At 42.6% G+C, this 21,187-nt stretch overlaps 1 protein-coding gene across 1 annotated transcript in view; it reads left to right on the top strand.

Annotated features, from left to right (window-relative positions):
- Positions 1–4,464: 4,464 nt before the first annotated feature.
- The window catches only part of T265_01779 (hypothetical protein), a gene marked incomplete at both ends in the record, with an annotated part of 53,984 nt that continues 37,261 nt past the window's right edge, over positions 4,465–21,187 (top strand). Inside the window, one exon of the mRNA XM_009165869.1 lies at positions 4,465–4,591. The remainder of the gene's footprint in view (positions 4,592–21,187) is intronic.

Raw genomic sequence — 21,187 nt, 5'->3', positions numbered from 1 at the left:
GTGTGTTCCTCAGGCGTATTTTTTAAAAACTCTCGCAGCAGTAAAAAATGAGGGAATAAAATTCTACACTTCCTGATTGCGGAAGCCATTGTTCTGCATATTTTGCTCCTGCTCAATTATTCCAAACAAAGTATAAGGTTGCTAGAATCTGACAAGATTCCGTGTTACTGAAGTCGACACCTCTAAATTTGCGGCAGATCCCAAACGGACCAACCGTGAACAAGAAGGCATCGCTATAAAATAAGCACCTTTCGAAGGAAAGGTGAAGTTAGGGATGAGCGAGCCACAGTAAAAAAGCCTTAGGCAACCCCCACCATTGAACACTAAAAATCACTGGTTTTAATCAATGGTCACAACTTTATCTAAGTGTCAAATTCATTCGACTGAGAGTGCAAGGTCCAGTTTGCTTGCGCGCATAGAAAAAAGGGATTACCTTGTCGTCAGTTGTAAGGCTTATTTAGCGGAATTTGCTGGAATTTGGTACATCAGTACTGTACGCGCTTGGCACTCTGTTGCTTGAGAGATTTTGTGGTGGCTACTGTGTGCCATCGCGCGTGAGCAGCAAACGCGTCGGGTATTGGTGCGGTAACAATATTCGTGTGAACAGGATTCATACGTTTTTGATGGGAGACCCACGTGCGCCCCAAATGAATCATCCGGAGTACGGCAACACCCGTAATCCATGCACAACAAGCAATTACATTGCGAAGCAAGTATAAATCGGATTCCGCTACTCAGAAAGACAGTTTAAGGCACTGAGAATAGGCTGTAGTGCGTGGATTAGGAGGAGGTTTGCAGAACCAGTTCAAAACAGTCTAGTAGACTGCTTCAGCTCGAAAACTTGGAATTTTTTATCAAAACAGCAGATGCTTGCAAATGTTTGAATTCCGCAAAGTTTCGTACAATTTGGGTTCAAGTATAATATGAAATGGATGGACGCTAGATGACTGAGCCCATCTGACAAGCCCCAAGAAGGGTGAAACCAGGGGTGGGCCGTCGAAGAATGTCCAACAAACTGATGAACAGTATACCATCAATTACAAATGTGCGCTTGTATGAAAACAGCCACGCTCTGTTGGCTACATCCACACAAACGTCTATCTAACGCTCTTCATGGACAAGTCACTTTATAGCACTCACTCACTTACTGTACAAACATAAAATCGTTTAATGCTACTCTGACGAAAATAAATAACAGGCGCTGGGAGAAAGGTACTGAAGCTTGGCGATACCAACAAATGCATTGTTAAAACAAAACAGTCTCCTGCTTTCAGATGGATTTCCTCGTAAGAACTGACTAATGCTGGTAGTGTGAGGAGATTTGGAATTTTTGTGAAGGATTCGTCCTGTAAGTGAAACCAATCTATCCTGAATAAACTTTCTCCGATGAGCGAAACTTCTATCTGAGAAGTCGTTGCTCGAGGAGCCAGTCAACACGTGTGACCGCGTGATGTGGATCCTGTGACTGAAGGATGAGCGGCGCTATATCCTGTCTAAGTGCGAGTTAATCACACTGCTGATCAGCCACTCATGGCCGAACGGTTAAGTGTTCAAACTACTAGCCGGGAGGTCGCGGGTTCGAGACTCTTCGGAGTTTCGTGAGATGCGCACTGCTGATGATTCCCAATAAGGATGAAACAGCTGTACAGTGCTTTCTCGGCTTTCAGCATAGATTGGCTTCACTTACAGGACGAAATCTCCACAACTGACTAATGTGTTGCAAACTGTCTTTAAGCATATAAACTACAACGGCAGTTTCCAAACTATTGCTGAGAAAATTTGGAGAGGTACCTTATCATGAAGATATTGAATTCGGTGGTACAATGACACAGAAATTTTGAACAACAGACGGAATACAGTAGTTTGGTTTCAAACAGATAGGCTTACAAAGACAACCATGTCGGCCTCTGGAAAAGGCTATTATCTCACCACAGAACTACTGTCTGTGTGGAAATTTCTGCCACTGCCTGTTTAAAAGGAGAGAAAAATGAGACAAGGTATTCTCGGTGGGTTGATACACTGAAGTTTGGTTAAAAAAGCCCGTAGGATGAAGGTTTTGGGGAAAATTGTATCAATCTCAAGGTATTAGATAGGTGACTCTTATCTTCCACGCATATTACAGCAAATTGTAATCTTATAGTCAGGCCAAATGACCAGATATCTGAACCATTCTACCCGTCTCTCAGGTGGTGCACCATCCTTAACTTTGGAGAATACTCAGTTGTCTTAAGACAAACATTGCCTCACCCAAGTGGCCTGACATTTATCAGAAATCTTTGACGTTTTTCTGCGCGGATTCAGTTGTTTGCTTATAGGACACACTACACTGAACATTGAAATACCATTACCAAGTTAGAGGATCTATTTTCGATAAAATTTGGCTTAGCTAAGGTTGCTTAACTTCGTTTTCTCTCTCCCCAAAAGTCTTACGCATTCATAACATGTTCCGGTATGCCAAAGTGGCGGAAAATATGCTCTGGATGCGACAAGTACGCAGTGTGCACTAAAGTTCCGCATGGAGAAAGATATTACTTGTTACACTGGCCTTTTATAGCTAAACGCCTGTGGCTCATTTTGTGCCCCGTGAGAAGATCTTTCCGTGGGGAACAGTTGTTTGTCCTCATAAGAGTGTTGATACTACTCCGAGCGGAACAGATGCATCGTCTTGGGATCTGCCCTTGACAGTTTGGTAATAACCATCACTATGCAAAATCTCAATAGGGGGTAATGATTCCCTCGTCCACTATGTATTGGTGAATAATTCGGAGAGAATACCTTGCAAAAAAGGCACCGAACCAAAACCGATTTGTGCAAGTTATGCTCATTGCGGATAGTGTGGCCATGAAATTGAACCAGAATTGATCAACTTGGATTAAGGTAAACGAACATTTTATACTCAAAAGACTCACTAACCTAAATACATACTAGGTTTTTAAGGGGAATCTCAACGGAATCCCAGGTAAAACTATCCTTCGTGCTATCTCCCACATGAAAACTTTCCATAAACATCATCTCATGTTTCAGTTCGTACGATATTCGAGGTGCCAACAGTTATTTTCATGCCAGATACTACTCCACGGTTGCTAAAATCACTCCTCAAGAAAATGTGCCATGAAATCTCAAGTGTCGTATTAAGCAAAATAAGAGGCGACCTTCGAAGAATATCAAGAAGTAAAGACACAGTTTGGATTTGACCGAGCCAAATTAATTTGTGTATGGGTGCAATTAAGGAATAGCACACAATTTAGGTTCAAGTGTAACATAAACGCGGGAAATACACCCAGCAAGCAAACTCAATACAGGAAAAACTAGTCTCGGATTACTGAAAATTTTTCGACAACCCCACACGGTGTTCCGTGCGTACTAAAAAAAGGTGCCACCAGCAGAAGAATAATTGAAGGGCCCCACCATGAAAGTTCACACAAATCCACCCACACACGCACACAAATTGGAAAGGAGGTGGAGTCATCCGAAACTCGTTGAGGTGAAGGCGAACTTTACTGCATGTAATCAAACCCAAGTTGTTTCTTCAAATGACCTTCAAAGAACAAACCAGGTAACTTCAAGAATGCTCAAATAACTAGGCCAGCAAACTTGACCATCTTGCAGAGTGTTTTTATACAAAAAGTGCTGAATTCCAGTAAAAGGCGAGTCTTTCGTATGAGAACACCACTTCGGCGGTCAGAAGCGAAGCTCATAAGAAATTATGTATTTCACTGCTCGTGTTTTCTTATCAGCTTGGGCAACATGCTCACCTGTTTTTAATCCGCAAAAATTTCCACTTAACCAGTGTCCAACCCCTTCTCAACAATAATAGTCCGCTGGCTGACCAGACAAGACTCAAATAAGTCGCACCCTCTTTCATGGTTATAGAAAAAAAATAATCCCATGAAGTTATTGTGGATGCTGCTTTATCAAAGTGATGCTTGTCGTGACATTCGTTTTAGGTGAAGCAAGTCCTCATGAGATGCATTTACGGTGATTATTTGCCCTACGTTTCAAAACGTCATTCAGGCGGTTTTGTGAAAAAAAACATATTCAATTCCAATTAAGAGTCCGCTGTTAGGCCGTGGTTGATTTACGTGGTCACGTACGTATCCCATTATCTCTAGCCCAGCCGTTTTTGAGCTTTTGCAAAAAAACGCCGGTGTAGCAGATGTTCAAAATGTTGTTCTGCACTTCTTAGGAGTTAAAAAAGAATGCTAATGGTGTACGGTACAAAGCTTTTTGTACAAAGCTTTCGTCACGCTGGCACTCTAGCAGCCATTTCATCGCCCAATAATCTTTGTTCGGTGACTGCTCATGGCCTCAATTCACGTACACCTCAAGAATCCTTTTCGACCAATGGAATGGGCGGTGCGCTCGTTTTCTGATTGGTCAGTTCCATGGAACGCAAAACCCGCCAGTCAGGGATTGGCTACCAGTGCTACAAGAAAATATGTGGCGATTAATCAGGTCATTTGTGAAAAGCATGCTATCACAACGCGTGTGACCCGAACCTCAGAGCACTGAGTGGATATACATGTGCTACACGAAATCCCATTTTGTAGCGGACAATAGGAAGTTTTCTCCATCTACAGATTTGTAGTCGGTGAGTCTTCAGATGAATATTTCGTAGTGTTTGGGTGTGCAGTGCAACCCAAGAATTTTTGAAACGAACGGAGGATTAAGGTTGTTAATGTAACAAAGTTCCGTCATACGTGATGGATTCACCCCTTGAGGTGCCTGTCAGAATGCAGACAAAGTTGTAAAACTGTACATCGTTACTGGAATACAGCGTAGTTTCCTCTAGTGAATGTCTGTCGTCCAGATTTGACAGATGCCCTTTGGCATTCAATATCTGAGAATAAATTGATGACCTAGTTTGTTCGAAACGCTTTGTAAGCGTATACTCACTAACCAGAATAAACGTAATTTCACTTCGCCAGGTCATTTATGACCTGATTTATTGAGAGCGGACATGTTTGAACAGTGTGTAATTGTATCTTGGAAAAACCGATGATCCATAAAACCACAAGGGCCTTTGAAAATTTTTGACTAAGTATAGGGGTTCTTGTGTGTCTTAGTTCAGTAACCGGTCAGATTGGATGACAAAGCTTCATTCCGTTTTATGCTGTCAGTCAAATAGCATGCTTATTTACAAAACGGAAGTCAAACTCAAATTGATATTTTTCACCGCGCACAGTTTTTCGATTTCGGAAATACCCACTTGGCATAAATTGTCAACTATTGTCTTCCGCGGGAAACATTTTCTGACTGTGAATTCTAGGCTTCCGAATCTTCCTGGTACTTTGTTTGAAGATAAGCGCACAATCACTGAAAAACAAGATCTGTCAATAATGCATGCTACATAGGATTTTGAAATGTTTCTGGGTCTTTATTGGTTCCTGTTTTCGCCCATTTGTTCATCCTGCAACTGCATTCTGATTACTATTGCAATGAAGTCAAATGCCGAAATGTTAGACCTGACTGTCGTGTCAAGCGTTTTTCTGTTTCTTGTGACTGTGATCATTTTGCTCCAGACTAAAGTCCTCTATTACAAACAAAAACAATGTTACGTTGGTAAAAACCTATACGCTTAACCTAGAAATTTCCATCTAAATAAACGATTTTGTTTAAAGAAAAATCGTTTGTCAACAGTTGCAAATGTTAGAAATGCAACCTGCCTAAACATGGGAAATTTTGACACTCCCGAGGGCATGTGCCACCCAAGTTCGAATTGAATCTTGCTAGCCACCAGCGACCTCGAGTTTCTGGTGTCCAAATACTGCGACGCATGCAGCGAGCTCATGATAAGACTGACCAATGTCAGTGCTTTGAACGGTTTTTTTCACTGTTGGGCAAAATTGAAAACCTGAAAACTTGTCGAATTGCTGTTTTTGTCACCGGACAGGAGAGAAAAACTTACCTCCGACCCGATAACCGGCGATCTGGTGTACCAGTTTGTGTTGATGAGAGGAAAATATCCTGTGGGACAGGCCACACATCCTTGGCTGAAATACCTTTGCTGCATATCAAACCAGTTATTTTCGATTACGCTTGTGTAAACCTAAACTACCAGGCTGTGGTTCATCCCGAAGGTCAGCTCGGTTGGCTAATATGCATCATGCTGGATTCACCGCTGGAGGGTTTCGTGTGATCCGCCGGACTTTTCATCGGTGTGCACAATCTCAAGTTGAGGTAGTGGCTACAGGACTGGAATTTCGTTTCTGGATAATCCTGTTGTGAACCGGTTCATGCTCAACCAATTGTTGCGTGATATTAATTGTTACTATCCTGAGGATTTTAACGAGATCTGGCTCGGTCGACTGGCATGTTTTTGGAGCATGCCAAAAGAATACTCGCAGGATTAAAATAATCGTCTGAAAGTTGATTTTTTGAGATGCTTGCAACCATACCGGAACTATAAAAAGGTTTCCCTTCCCAATCGTGACGAAAAAAGACGGTGGAGTTTAAAGTCTGATAAACACCCACGGCGCGAGCCCACGTACGTCTCACTCCCAGATGAAATCTGAAGCGGCAAGGCGCACCCCTGGCGAGACCCCAGTTAGTCGTTAACATACCTTGGGATAAATTGATCTTGTTACCTCAATTATGCCTCCGAAAACCCAGCATCCAAGGCTACGCTGTCCGCTGTACTCAAAATCGCAAGAACGCAACATATGCACAGCTTAAGCGTATGAGCGAATATGTGAGAAGGTATTCTCAACAGTGTGTGCTGACGGGAAAAGCCAAACAGCTTGGATGTCACCTGGGCTTTCCAATCAGAATTTGATTAATCAGCTGACACCGAATCACCTAAAGTGATTGGTGGATGGTGACGATTTGTTTTATTCAAATGCAGTTTGTCTGCAACATCGAATGATGTAGTGATCATCTGCTAGCCGAAAATTCGCAAAGTTGGATGTCGCTTGGAGTTTGGTGTTAGTATTGGCTTATCTAGATAACGAAAGTTCTTTGATGGGCACTGAACTAACAGGATCCGAGGTCAAGATTTGGAGACATATTGATAAATAAGGATTTTGCTACCATACGTTGATATGTCTACACCGCTAACGGACGGTTCCTTGCGCTGACGAAAAGATCATGGAATAGCACCACCTTTTCCCAGAGCAAATTAAATCATTTCATGCAAAATCATGTGCTACCCCAATACTTTTTCAGTTTGTGTAAAAATCTGATCTTCACTGTTTCGCTCTTACTTTCAAGTGAACTTTGAAACGAACTTCAGCTCAAAGGTGAACCAGATTGCAAATAACCCTTTGTCTTTAAATCCTAAGGGGGCAAGACTGAGGAATTTACACATGTTACCATAGGTAGGTGACTGCGTGTCCTTTTGTTACACAGGTCAAAAGGGCTGACATTTTATACTTCGAAGTTTCAGGTCAGCAATACTTTCACATTCAGTGAAGTGAGAATTACAAAATTCTTTCCAGAGTTCACGAGTCTGGATCTTCTCATGAATATTGAATATACAGACAAACAACTAAATATGACTACTATGCTGTGCAATTACAAGTTCATCCTCACAGCAGTGGACATGTTGGCCTTAGGTTTGCCATTTTCACCACTTTGATGCGATAGTTCAGGCATTCCAAATCCAACTTTCAGGTGAGAGTTGCACAAAACCGTGATGGTGTAACTTGTCCTGGTCCAGACCCTGGTTGGCTTGAAAACCCATCAACTCTGAAAGTTCCTTTGGACTTACCAGAACTTATCAATTAAGGGCCTCAGTCGTCTGGTCTAATTAGATTACTCCGTCTTGGCTTTGTTAGCAGACCTATGCACATGCATTTCGACAGTTCTCTGTTCTCGAGAGCGCGATAATAGACCACTCGCCACCCTAGGACTACCTGTCAGTCACATTCGGATTCGATCTGACAAGGTTATACAATATAATCTATCACATCCAAAGACCATGTGATATCGCGGCGTCCTGGTGTCAGTTTTATCTCTCGTGTGCAACCTTCCTACTCGCCCGCTTATTAGAGCCAGATTTAACTACACGCCAATGAAATGCGCATATAGGAGTCACAATAAGAGATTTACCAGCAAAATATGCTGCAGTAGTGCGTATATATGTGCATATATATATATATATATGCATATACATTCAGATGATGGTCCTTGACTTAGCATTTCTGAAACGCTTGGCATGAATACTTGCTGGTCCTTTGATCCATTTGTTGTATCCAGAATGAAGTCTACTCTGTCTCCAATCAGTAGCATTTAGGCCACTAAACCCACCTTTTTAATTCAACACTCTCCTACTTGTGTTCCCTAAGACTCTCATTCTACTCTGAAAAGATTTTTAGCTGGCTCATCATCAAAGATGGGATATGGCAGGCGTTTTTAGCTGTTCTTGTACCCAGTCGAATGGCTCCACAGATTATAGGGTTACCCGTTTCTTCCTGTTGGCATAACCGTTTCCATGTTAAGTAATCTCAGTGAATTTCAAACATTTAGAGCTGATCCTGGACGACGAAGGGGTCTGATTACAACTCAAGCTTTGAAAAGTTCGGAAGTATTAAGTGACATCAACGAAATCAACTGCTGTTCCACTCGGAACAATCTATGCTGCATACGGATGGCATTTGTGCATTAAATGTGTAACCCTGATCTCTGGTCTATTTCGGGTAACCTGCAGTCTAGAATCGGAAATGGGCGCGGTCGCTTACACGATTTTGACGCCACTTTGACAATTTTCGCTTGTATGAACCGCATAAAACACACAATCACTGCGTCTTCAAAAACCGAAAAGAGATTTTCCGCCCAGCCGTGAATACGCAACATCACAGTAGGTTTTTTCCAAAAGTCTTGATTTATAGCCAAGTATTCGTCAACGTCATGGTTTGTAGCTTCCTGTAAACAAAGAAAGATCAGTGCGACTTGTGCAAGTTCCGGTCGGTTCTTAGCTGCTGGGTAAACCTCCACATAAAATAAACAAAATGATTGAAAATCCGCGAACCGTTAGGTTACGAAATTCATTCACACTATCCAGGCACTTCCACGAACATCAGGTGTGGCGTCACTGGGCCTCGACAATCTGAACTGGAAAAGGCTGATTCTTGATGTATAGACGTTTGAGGTTGAGTACTCATCCTGGAAGTAAAGCCCTTTAATCCTTTTTGAGCGCATCAAAGGCCACATCTCAAAAAATCTGGCAATCAGCGACCCGGAGTCGATACCAGGTAATGCGATTGGAAGTGCACGACTAAGGGAGTGGGAAATAATTACCCTGCTGATGGGCCGCTTATAGTGGATCACATTTTATCGAGGTTGGCGCACGAGTTCGAGGGGGAAATCTTTCAAGGCTTTCGTAATCTACGTCTGTCATTGCACGAGTACTGGTAACTTAGTTTTCTCGTCTTGGAGATTTGCTCTTTTTATCATATTGACACAATATTACGTTTGGAACTTTTTCCAGCGATACTCCACTTAAACGGCTTTTGTCTAGGCCTTCTTCTTCTTGTTCTAGTCCCTTTTCCTGTTAACAGATAAGAGTTAAATTGCCCTCGGCCCAGTCTCGATAAAATGACAAAACCTAGCATCTGTACAAACTTGGCTTTTATGGCATCAAAATGTGATCGCATGTGGAATAATTGATTTTTCAAGGGCAGCTGACAAATTTGATGTGTCTGTAACACCGCAGTAAATGTTTACCATAACACGAGTCGTCACTGGAAATTGATAGTCTGTCCCGGATAATGCACACATGGCCATGTTCCACAATGTCGTTCGTTAGGATGTCTTGAACTGATCGGTCAACTAACCACTACTGGAAAAAAGTGGCTACGTTCACGAACAATTGCACTGTCACCAATAATATCTGGGTCCGTTCAAATGTCTATCAATCGAGAGACTGCACTTAGCTGTAAACTGTCTCGTTGTTCTTTCATTGTTCTGAATAAAACGGTGAATTTTCACAAAGCTGTTTATGTAAAAGTCTGGGTTCTCACCACGGACATTTATCCAGCATGTGTCAGGTAATCTGTTGTCAGAACAGTCCGAAGTTTATTTAAACGTTGATGTAAGGCTGCGAAGTGGAAAACGTGGTGCCTACGAACTTCGGCCTTAGTGAATATAGTCTACCAAATTGAGGGAAACGTCAGAAACACGCCTGTTGGGTTTGGCGCGGAACAGACTTTGGTGTTCTACGGGTGAAATTTGGTTGAATTCGGGTCCTTGAACCGCCGGTTTTCAAACCCCACACGGACAGGCAATTGTTTAGCTGTGAAGAGGTTTCTGCCAAGAACTTACGATTGTCATCCAAGATAAACGCTTTTACGTGTAAACATGCCGAATAGAGTGACAGTCACACGTTTTTTCCGTAGAATGCCCGCAACCGCACCAATGCGGAATCTGTCCCGCACGCCTGTCGTTGTGGTGACTGTTTTCTTAGTTTAAACTTTATTGAGAATACCTATCACTCAGGTGTCTCGGATGCCTCAGTTACAGGAAGTTGTCTGTGGTATAGTTTAAAGCGTACACGGGAAAGTGGACAGTTTGAATTAGTTTTGAAAGCTATGTCAGACCGCATTTTCGGCATGAATGGGCGCGTGAAGAAGTTGCCATGGCCTTGGGGACCACTCGTTAGAGGAAATTGTAGTTTCTAGGTGAAACGCCTGGGGTGCTAAGCTGTGTTTGTCTTAAACTTTTCGGAAGATGGATAGGTCGATCGTGGTGCAAAATTTCAACTGCAGAGGACGATGAAATGGAGCTGACTGCCGCGTCATGTGAATGTGACACACATGTGCAAGAATCACAGTGTGCAGGCTAGGTGCGCAGTTTCTAAGCCTAAACAAATATAGATTGGAATGGCTTCATTCACGATATGTCAGCTGTTTTGCTTTTAACCTTGTAGGAAAACTAAGCCATTCGGCCATCCCAGAGCGTTTAATACTGTGCATTATTGTTAGCCGACCACAATCGCCGGCCATTTTGCTAATTTAAATTCAGTTTACTGCAACCCATTTTTTACCTTTCGCTCTGCCTGAACAGAAACGACAAACATTTGGACCATGTAGTCTCGCTTTTTAAACGCACAGTATTGTGTCTATAAAAACGGATTTCACGATTCTATAATGTATAGATAGATTATACATTCTTTCTTTTTATTAGGAATTCCACCACTTGATTTACGAGGAATCGATCATTTAGGACACCCGATATCAACTATTGATTCCTGTAATTGCGTCCATCAAGACAAAACAAATGTATGTGCATGTGACACACAAATCTGGAGTCATTTATTCATGGTATGACCGCCTTCATACTGCGACCAAATGTTCCTGGTAGTTCCGATGTTGTAAGTAGTACGGTCATCAGCTGTTAGACCAGAACGGACATGCCCAGCCGAAGACCCAGCCACAGACTCGTTCCTCGTACGGGAAGTAACTGCAAAATCAACTTTTCCAGTTCTTTCACAACTAATGAGGGGTTAGTGTCTTTTACCACGAATGAAACCATTATACGAGTGTTCTCAATTGAAAATAAATTCTATATCATGCCTAAACCAAACTTAGGACAAACACTGAAAGAGTTCAGAATCGTTCATTTATTCCAGCGAATAACTCGGGCGCCTTCGATCTGATTACTGTCTGTGACAACAATAAGAAGGATGCGATGCTTAGTTCAAGCATTTTTCAATCAACGGAGTGTATCACATGTAGATAACGTAGCGAACTGGTTTTATCAAGACGAAATATGTCGAGCTGAAATAAAAAATTACTTGACGTTGATGATTTTGGTACAGACTATCCATTCTAATGCCAAACCACGCATTTAGGCAAGAAACTGTGGAATTGTCGGAAGTTGTTCTCAGTATTGTTACCAGAACGACACAACAAGTATCGCATGCACTTTTGTGACAGATAATCAAGCACTCTCCTTCAGAAGCTGTGGGTGAACTTGGATTATACATACCATAGATATTTTTTGCTTGTCTGTCAGAATTTGATATCCACGCAAGATATATCCAGACTTCTGCCATCACACCAAGGTTGGGCAAAGCCTGTTCGTACAGGCAGCTTCCGTTTTAGCGGTGGTTCACACGTATGCTGGTGCGTTCATTTTTTCAAGTCTTAGCGATCATCGCAAAAAGGACGTGTTTGCTGACTGACCAACTCCATTGCGATGGATCAACGCAGATAACCAACATTGTTTGAAGCAGGAAAACTGAGCAAAAAACAGAACACTGTCACAAAACACACCATCCTGCTTGTCGTTCTATCTAGTAAGGCACAGATTTGTCAAGGGCAAAAACCTACTCTGACACAGACCACTCTACATGTCATATTTGACAAGCAACTGAGTTATTGTCCAGAGTGACTTTCCAGACGGGACTGATCATCCTGGTCAACTTTCATATCTGATTTCCAGGTTGCTCCGTCCAAATTTCGCTACATCGGACGGTGATATTTGGCTTCCCAGGATTGTGGATTCAATGGTCTCAAATCCTAATTTTTCTAAGCGGTCAACGCACTTTATCAGCTGACTAAAATGCAAACAATATGAGTTTTTTTCAGTGTCTATACAGTGCAACATCTCATTGTAAACCAAGTCCAATTTTCCGGTGAATGACGCTCGGTGCACTCCTGGGTGGATTAAAACTGATCGCTCTAGGGGCAAATAGTTGGGAGTAGCTAATCAGGACAACACGATATCTAAATGAGGTGCACCCTGGTTTATTTGGTACAAACGGGTTCTACACTGACGTGAACGGCTTGACAATTCACTTTTCTTGTTCCGATGATAAAAAACAGGTTCCTGACAGCACATGACACCATTCCTTCCTCTGTTTGTCTCAACTACAGCTTCCTGTTTTGCACAACTTTCGAAAATGGACCAAAGGGATGACCACTAGCTTATGTGACCGATTAATTAAAGTGTAAAGATGTGGAAGCCCAGCTAATTTTTCTTTCATAAGGGAGTGCCAATTCGATACAAGAACCGACAGTGAGTTTCTGGGTGATAGTATTGATGAAGATGACAAGGGTAGTGACCATGATGATGATGGTGATGATGATGATGATGATTTCAATGAGGGTATTGCCATTGCGGACGATAGAGCGGCTGATTTTGAGGTCGACTGGGTGCTGATTTCAAGAGGGTATTGCCATTGCGGACGATAGAGCGGCTGATTTTGAGGTCGACTGGGTGCAGTTTGTCAGGGCACCCAGCCTCTAATATACGAACACCGTGGTTGTGCCTTGTACCAACTTTATCCGTTTTATTTCCCACGTGGGCGAGTAATACAGTGGACAGCTACGAATGAGTACGTTGTTCTTTAATTCAGTGTGCACCTGGAAGCTGATCGTTAAGTGCTTCAACCCGTTTCATCAACGGTATGGCTACTACTGAGCCCAGTGAAACATCCGTCAAAATGATGACCGATTGAGTCTAGTCGAACAAGTCCTCACGCAGCCTGGTTTGGGTGGCCATCATAACCCACCAGTTTTATTCATGGTTTGTGGAATATCATTATACGCTGGGCGATAATTAATGCAGTGTACGAGACCAGATGGAAAGGTTATGGTTGCATATACCAAAATAACCATGTGGTAAACAATCCATTCGAAGTCACCTTGGTGACACAGGATGAAGGGGACTTAGTAACCAGCACCAGCATTTAGCACTTATAGCTTGGAGATGTGCCATATCGAACGCCATTTCATAATTCGGTTGACAGGTTACGAGGCAGGTTTTTGGTGGCGAGGTAGGACGTTAAAATTCAAATAGACTGAGTCCCTGTAAGGTGGTCCCACGAGAAACATAAGCGGCAGAACTGATGCCTATAATGTTTTCATCTATTTATATGTTCGTATCTGTGAAAATTGACAGTCCGTTGTTTTAGTCCCAGCTGACTTGGAACTCATACAATGTAAGTTTTGAAAGCAAATGTCAATTTCGATCGCTAACTTTCTCTAAGCATTGTCGAACCATCATTCAAAGTCAACCAGGTATATTTTCCACTTCATTGTCCTCACTTCTATTCAGACGTGCCTACAATAGAGATATTGATTCCTTCCTTCCCCACTTGTAATCAGCGCTACCTTCGTTGGTAGCCGTGGATGCTTTAAATGCCACCAAATTCGTAGAGATTGGTGTGAACGATTGTTCTACTTCGTGTGTGGGCTTCCCTAAACATCAGGCGATGGTAGCCGTCCGATTTCGCGGTGTCGTGAACCGCATTCCCATAAAACTGATGCGCCTAGTACCACCGGAGGCAAGTTGTTGCAGAAAGTTATAAACTAATGAGTGGACAACAACCTACAGAGGGTTAAATGTACTACACACAATGTGGCTAGGTACAGCTTTGGGTGAACTTTGCAGTTGCGTTAATATGCATTGAACGAAACGGTACCATATTCCTTCTTCGTTTGTTCTTATGGGATCAATAAATCACAACGGTACAAAACAGTATTTGTGTTTAGGTGAAAGCACACTGCAACAATATCTGTTGTTCGAAAGGACAGCCCTGGTGACAAAAGTGCGCCACTTTATTCGTTTTTTTAGGGATATGGATGATAATCTTTTTCCGAGCAGAAAACCTACTTTTAGGCAGACATTTTATCAAGTTATTTAACAGTGCATTCAGGTGGGGTGGATAGGCACCGAAGTGAAAAAGCTTGGTTGAAATTATTACGCTTGTGGAGTAGCTTGAATAAAAAAAGCCAAACAAATCCTAGGAAACTGTACGGAGGTAGAAGTATTAGCTACTTTTGAATGGTAGACTACGCAAGCGGCATCGACTTTCCGTAAATTCATGGATGAACGAGGCTCCTCTCCGCATAAACGAGTACAGGAATAATCTACGGACTTGACGTTATCCACGGAAATTTTCGAAAATTCGCGACCCTGCTCCGTTTATGGGGATTATAGTACGATGCCTGCTGAGAGTTTCTACACTGGAGTTGTGAGGTCCCGGTTGGGCAAACAATGGTGATGAATGTAGATGGCATTTCAGCTGCACATTTTGCGGTCAGCAGTGAAGTAAAACAAGGATTCGTGCTTGAACGTAGTTGATTCAGGATGTATATCAGTTACCCTACCAATACACTAGGTGTTGAGCTCAAGCTTTAGATCGACAGCTTAAATTTGTGGATAAAGATTCACAAGAATGACAACTTCCGCCATCCATTGCTGGATATTTTAGACAAGCGTGCGAGAGTTTGAATGTCCTCATCACCTGCGAGTGACCTACGATGAGTCTTCTTTGCAACCCTCGTTTGAAAGTGCCTGGTCACATAAGAGCCTTCATTGCAACTAAGAAAACTGGCAGTAAGGATAGTATGGCAGCAAACTTTTGGAGGACACTAAGGAAGAATCAGCTCCTGTACTACGCTCTGAAGGTCAAAAGTGGCTTTTTTGCGAAGGTTCAGCGTCAACCGGTCCATGATCCCTATTGACTCCCTTTGTGGCTCACGGTGAAACGACGAATTCCAGAATGCTATCCTCCTAAAAAATCAGACTAAAAACAACAAACCTGTCCAGATCTGTGATTTCCCGATTTTTGGGATACAATATCACTTGATGTGGTGCAATAACCGCCAAAGAATCACTTCAGGAAATAATCGGATGACTGTATTCTCGTCAGTTAGAGATCAGAATAGCAACTATGCAAACTATCTGACTCTGGTTTTCGCGAGATTCAACACGCTGTGATCCGGGACCGGGAGGAAGTTAACCAATTTATTCTGCACCAAAAATGTTAGCGTCTTCGGCCAGTATGGTTCACGAGCGGTGCACAAATTCCTACTCATCAGTTAGGGTGGCGAGATAGCCCAAGTGGTTAGAGCGTGAATTTACTGACCGGAATTTCCGTGGTTCGAATCCGGCCTCTACATCTCGACTTCCCTTGTCTAGACTTGGGAAACGTGGCAGCATCGCAGCCCTCGTGCAACCTTCCGGTGACATGGCAGTTCAGCACCGAGAAAGTACTATAGCTGAACGATTCCTTTTATCAGGTGTGGCCTCGTTGGAAGTCTCTCGAAGTCTCTCTCTCCAAAGAGAAGACAATTACCGGTTTGGTTGTGCCACACTGCCTGCCCTCTGGTATACATCATCTTATACATTTTTATAAAGTAAGGACCATCACGCAAACCGATATGCTGTTCTCCCTCTCCAATAAAACTCCTGCGCTTGCCTTGCTAAAAGGAACCTCTTGATGCAGCATAAAAACACCCACTTGTTTTTGAGTTGACTGATTTAAGAATTGGTCTGTACGATATGGTATGTGGGCAGCACTTTTGACAGTGCACATTCCATTTCAGCTGGATTGTCCGGTAAAAGGCACTGCTGAGTCTCGGCACTGTCAGGGAGCTACACAAATGTTCGGTATACAACAGAGTTGTGTTTTCACACGAGTTAGGTTTTCGTCGGCACTCCTGTCCAAAGTAGATGTTAATACCATTTGTGTACCAGTGGCGCATAAGGAAATTTGGAAAAAGATGACACTGTGCAATCAGTATTAGCCAGCCGGAGGCGATGCTAGGAGCAGTCGTCCTGGCAAAAGTNTTTTGCGGTCAGCAGTGAAGTAAAACAAGGATTCGTGCTTGAACGTAGTTGATTCAGGATGTATATCAGTTACCCTACCAATACACTAGGTGTCGATCTCAAGCTTTAGATCGACAGCTTAAATTTGTGGATAAAGATTCACAAGAATGACAACTTCCGCCATCCATTGCTGGATATTTTAGACAAGCGTGCGAGAGTTTGAATGTCCTCATCACCTGCGAGTGACCTACGATGAGTCTTCTTTGCAACCCTCGTTTGAAAGTGCCTGGTCACATAAGAGCCTTCATTGCAACTAAGAAAACTGGCAGTAAGGATAGTATGGCAGCAAACTTTTGGAGGACACTAAGGAAGAATCAGCTCCTGTACTACGCTCTGAAGGTCAAAAGTGGCTTTTTTTGCGAAGTTTCAGCGTCAACCGGTCCATGATCCCTATTGACTCCATTTGTGGCTCACGGTGAAACGACGAATTCCAGAATGCTATCCTCCTAAAAAATCAGACTAAAAACAACAAACCTGTCCAGATCTGTGATTTCCCGATTTTTGGGATACAATATCACTTGATGTGGTGCAATAACCGCCAAAGAATCACTTCAGGAAATAATCGGATGACTGTATTCTCGTCAGTTAGAGATCAGAATAGCAACTATGCAAACTATCTGACTCTGGTTTTCGCGAGATTCAACACGCTGTGATCCGGGACCGGGAGGAAGTCAACCAGTTTATTCTGCACCAAACATCTTAGCGTCTTCGGCCAGTACGGTTCACGAGCGGTGCACAAATTCCTACTCATCAGTTAGGGTGGCGAGATAGCCCAAGTGGTTGGAGCGCGAGTTTACGGACCGGAATGTCCGTGGTTCGAATCCGGCCTCTACATCTCAACTTCCCTTGTCTAGGCTTGGGAAACGTGGCAGTATCCCATCCCTCGTGCAACCTTCCGGTGGCATGGCAGTTCGGCACCGAGAAATCACTATAGCTGAACGATTTCTTTTATGAGGTGTGGCCTCGTTGGAAGTCTCTCGAAAGACCAAGTAACTCCAAAGAGAAGACAATTACCGGTTTGGTTGTGCCACACTGTCTGCCCTCTGGTACACATCATCTTATACATTTTTATAAAGTAAGGACCATCACGCAAAACGATATGCTGTTCTCCCCCTCCAATAAAACTCCTGCGCTTGCCTTGCTAAAAGGAACCTCTTGATGCAGCATAAAAAACACCCACTTGTTTTTGAGTTGACTGATTTAAGAATAGCACAAGGCGTATTGGTCTGCACGATATGGTATTTGGGCAGCACTTTTGACAGTGCACATTCCACTTCAGCTGGATTGTCCGGTTTCGGCGCTGTCAGGGAGCTACACAAATGTTCGGTATACAACGGAGTTGTGTTTTCACACGAGTTAGATTTTCGTCGGCACTCCTGTCCAAAGTAGACGTTAATACCATTTGTGTACCAGTGGCTCATGAGGAAAGTTGGAAAACGATGACACTGTGCAATCAGTATTAGCCGCCGGAGGCGATGCTAGGAGCAGTCGTCCTGGCAAAAGTCAAAAGTAGTGGTTTCAAGTTTCACATGCATGCCGAAAAGTGAACCCGGCGGGTTTCGCCTAGCCTAAGGTGAAATACATCTACTCCTTGCGTACAGCTGTCGTCTTGGCAACTATCGTCTCTTGCTTGATTGAATGAATTTAAAGTCATCACAACACTAAGAAGTCTAACTTCACTGCGAAAGTTTACCACCTTTTTAACATTGGATGTTTTGGGTTGATCCGCGTTCTTGCTATTGTAAACGGTAGGTTTAGCTTTTTTGATGGAAATTTGAAGACCAAATGTGAGTCCGTATCTGGCAGGGTGCTGATACTACTGGTACAAACGACTTTATTAGGATTTATCTGAGGCGACACGATGTGGAAGGTTCTCACTCGTTAGTTGCGCTCGTTTATTGTTCCTTCTAACGGTTGCTTGAATAAACTGACTGCTCCCATTCAAACTTAGCCTGCAGCAGACTCAGCTGAATATATCTCAACCCTGAGTACTCTCCCCTAAGTGTGTCTCTATGCTTTTGGCAATATGCAGGAACAGATTTATACTCTTCTGGATTCCTATTGCTTCTCCTTTTCCTATCGCCGGTAGACTCCGTGGAAATAGGCTGCTTTCGGTATTTTCTGATAGTAAACTGTGTCTGGTCAACCTAGACGAAAGTCGTTGAGACATCACTTCACTGTCTGGATTTATTTGTTAGGTTGCATTTCTAGGCTCAGTCGACGTAGGTCGAGGTTTTCTGCGATGCATGCAACTGACACATCGGTGCACCAAAGACCTGACTTTGGGTACGCGTCCTTGGGAGTGAAACCTACCGGATCAAACATTCGTATGAAACACGAGTCCTACAGATGACCTCCAATGTACATCTTGTGTTTCAAGCAGATATCTTTTGACAGTTGGTAGTAATAATCATTTCAAACCGAAGCAAGACATATTTTAAGTTTAGCAAGAACTGATTCCAACATATGACATTTAAAGACAAAGCGAAGATTGTGTTGAAGTTTCTGGTGCTAGTTCGGGATGCACAACAATGAGATGTGGACGTGTTGAACACTGGGGCGTGATGAACTGAAACAATTACATGACAAAGAAATATCACGTGACAAAACGCACTACTGATAACAGCACACTGCGAACATCACAAACAAAAGGTTCAGTTGGTTTCCAAATGGGTCTCTTGTTAAAACAAATGTGTATGCAGTTGGGTGCAGAATGTTTTCTTTCTGATGAAGTCAATTTGATCATCCTTATCTGCTTCAAGGTTCCAGATCTTAACAGTTCATAAAGTGATGAACAGGCTTGGGCAAGAATTCTACGGCGTTCGAATGTGGAGAAAACCCACTAGAGTTCAAACTTAAAAGCACTTAAACTACTTAGGTCCGATAATGGATTCATGCCAAGTGAGGAAACGCTTGGTGTGATAGAATAGAAATAGGCGAAGCTGACCACTTACTTTGTTGTAAATCACAACAGAGAGTTTGCAACAGAGTGCCATGTTTGGTCACATGAGGATGGTTTCCACTAAAAGCCTGGAAGATGGACGAAAACTGGTTGTTCTCACGGTGGAAAGAGATCCCGAATTTGGAAATAGGCCTTCGTTATGGTACGAACAGTCACATTTAGGGCTGGTTTAAGCATAATTTTGGGATCAGAGCCAAAGTATACAGTCAGTTAAGTCTTTTGCATAATCCATCTATCAACTTGTAGCCCTTCATGAATACTTCAAACTGTCTGAATTCAAGAAAGGCTTTGTCATTCTACTGAATTCTTTCAATTCTCTTTGTTTTTCTTTGAAATCCCCTCTAATAAGAAAAATTAACGTACTCAGAAAGGGAGTCTGTCCTTGAAGTTTTCAGGAGAAGAGGAGCGATAGTCCTTTCTTCTCGAGAGATTTAAGGCTGTATCTAATCTTGGATATTGAGTTGGAAATAAAAATATCTGACACCCTAAAACTGAGTATTTTTACACCACAGTAAGGTAATTTTAGTATCCACTACGTTGGAAATGAGCATCAGATTTGCTAACGTAAGCATCGTTCGGAAGCTCATTCTACCTTTCTACACCTCAGTTCATGTGTGACAGCCACCACTGACACTAATGATCTATTATCCATAATCTTGTTTGGTTCACGTTTGCTGTTGAAAAAGTGAATGATATGTGAACGCTAGTGGTCAGCAAATACTTATGCTACCTTTCATATCAAACATTCGCAACTTCTCTCGAATTTTTCCGGTTTTCACCCAATGACTTCTTATTCTATAATAAGATATGCGTTCATTCCATCTTTGGTCTTAAACGCCACAGCAAGCTAGACGTCTGTCAGCCTGCGAAGAACCTCACATCCAAAGAGGATGCTTTTAACGAGCCCGCACTCCTTCCTTAGGTCACTGCATTCCATCTACGGTGGCTAACTCAAGCCAGACTGCGGCAACTTCATTGGAGGCGAACAGACCTCTTGAGACACATGTAATATGACCTGGTGACTTTGTAAATCAAAGACAACCAAACTGATGGGGAAAAAGTTTACTGTGTGGCTCAGGCCACCAATCACGAGTCTCATGTGTGTCATTCGAAGCAAAAGACAGTCGAACTGTGTTTGTTATTCTTATTGTTTGGTACCCAGATGTTGAGACAGATAAATCCGGGTTCCGATTTTTGTGGATGAAGCACAGGTTTGAATGTGTTAACGATCATAACAGAGAAGGAGATTACTAAACACCCCGTTTTGGGTGCTATTTGGACAGACACCACAAAACTCATATAAGCTAACGCAGCATTTGAGTACACGTGGAAGAGAGTTGAGTTCTTAGTTGGGTACACCAGAGTTGTATGCGCTTCACAGACGAGCTGAAAGGCTTAGATACATGTTTATGTAAAGTTATCCGTCTTGTTCCTTTGTAAGAGAAGGTGCTTTTTAGGTCAGACTAACCAGTATTCATTATAATCGTAATAGAAAATTTTAGCATATACGTTTTAACAGACAAGCAAAGACCAGTACTCCAAAGTTTGACATTCTTATCACGTGAGCACATTGGGCTATTTAACACTGAGCAGCATAGACAGCAGAATATATCCACTTTGTACTGAGATCAAGGTCCTACCTCACCTATCAGTCTGGTACTCATGATA

Source organism: Opisthorchis viverrini, assembly GCF_000715545.1.
Source record: "Opisthorchis viverrini unplaced genomic scaffold opera_v5_19, whole genome shotgun sequence".
Classification (NCBI taxonomy): Eukaryota; Metazoa; Platyhelminthes; class Trematoda; order Opisthorchiida; family Opisthorchiidae; genus Opisthorchis; species Opisthorchis viverrini.
The sequence above is the reverse complement of the archived record's forward strand: the minus strand, read 5'-3'. Positions and strand labels throughout refer to the sequence as shown.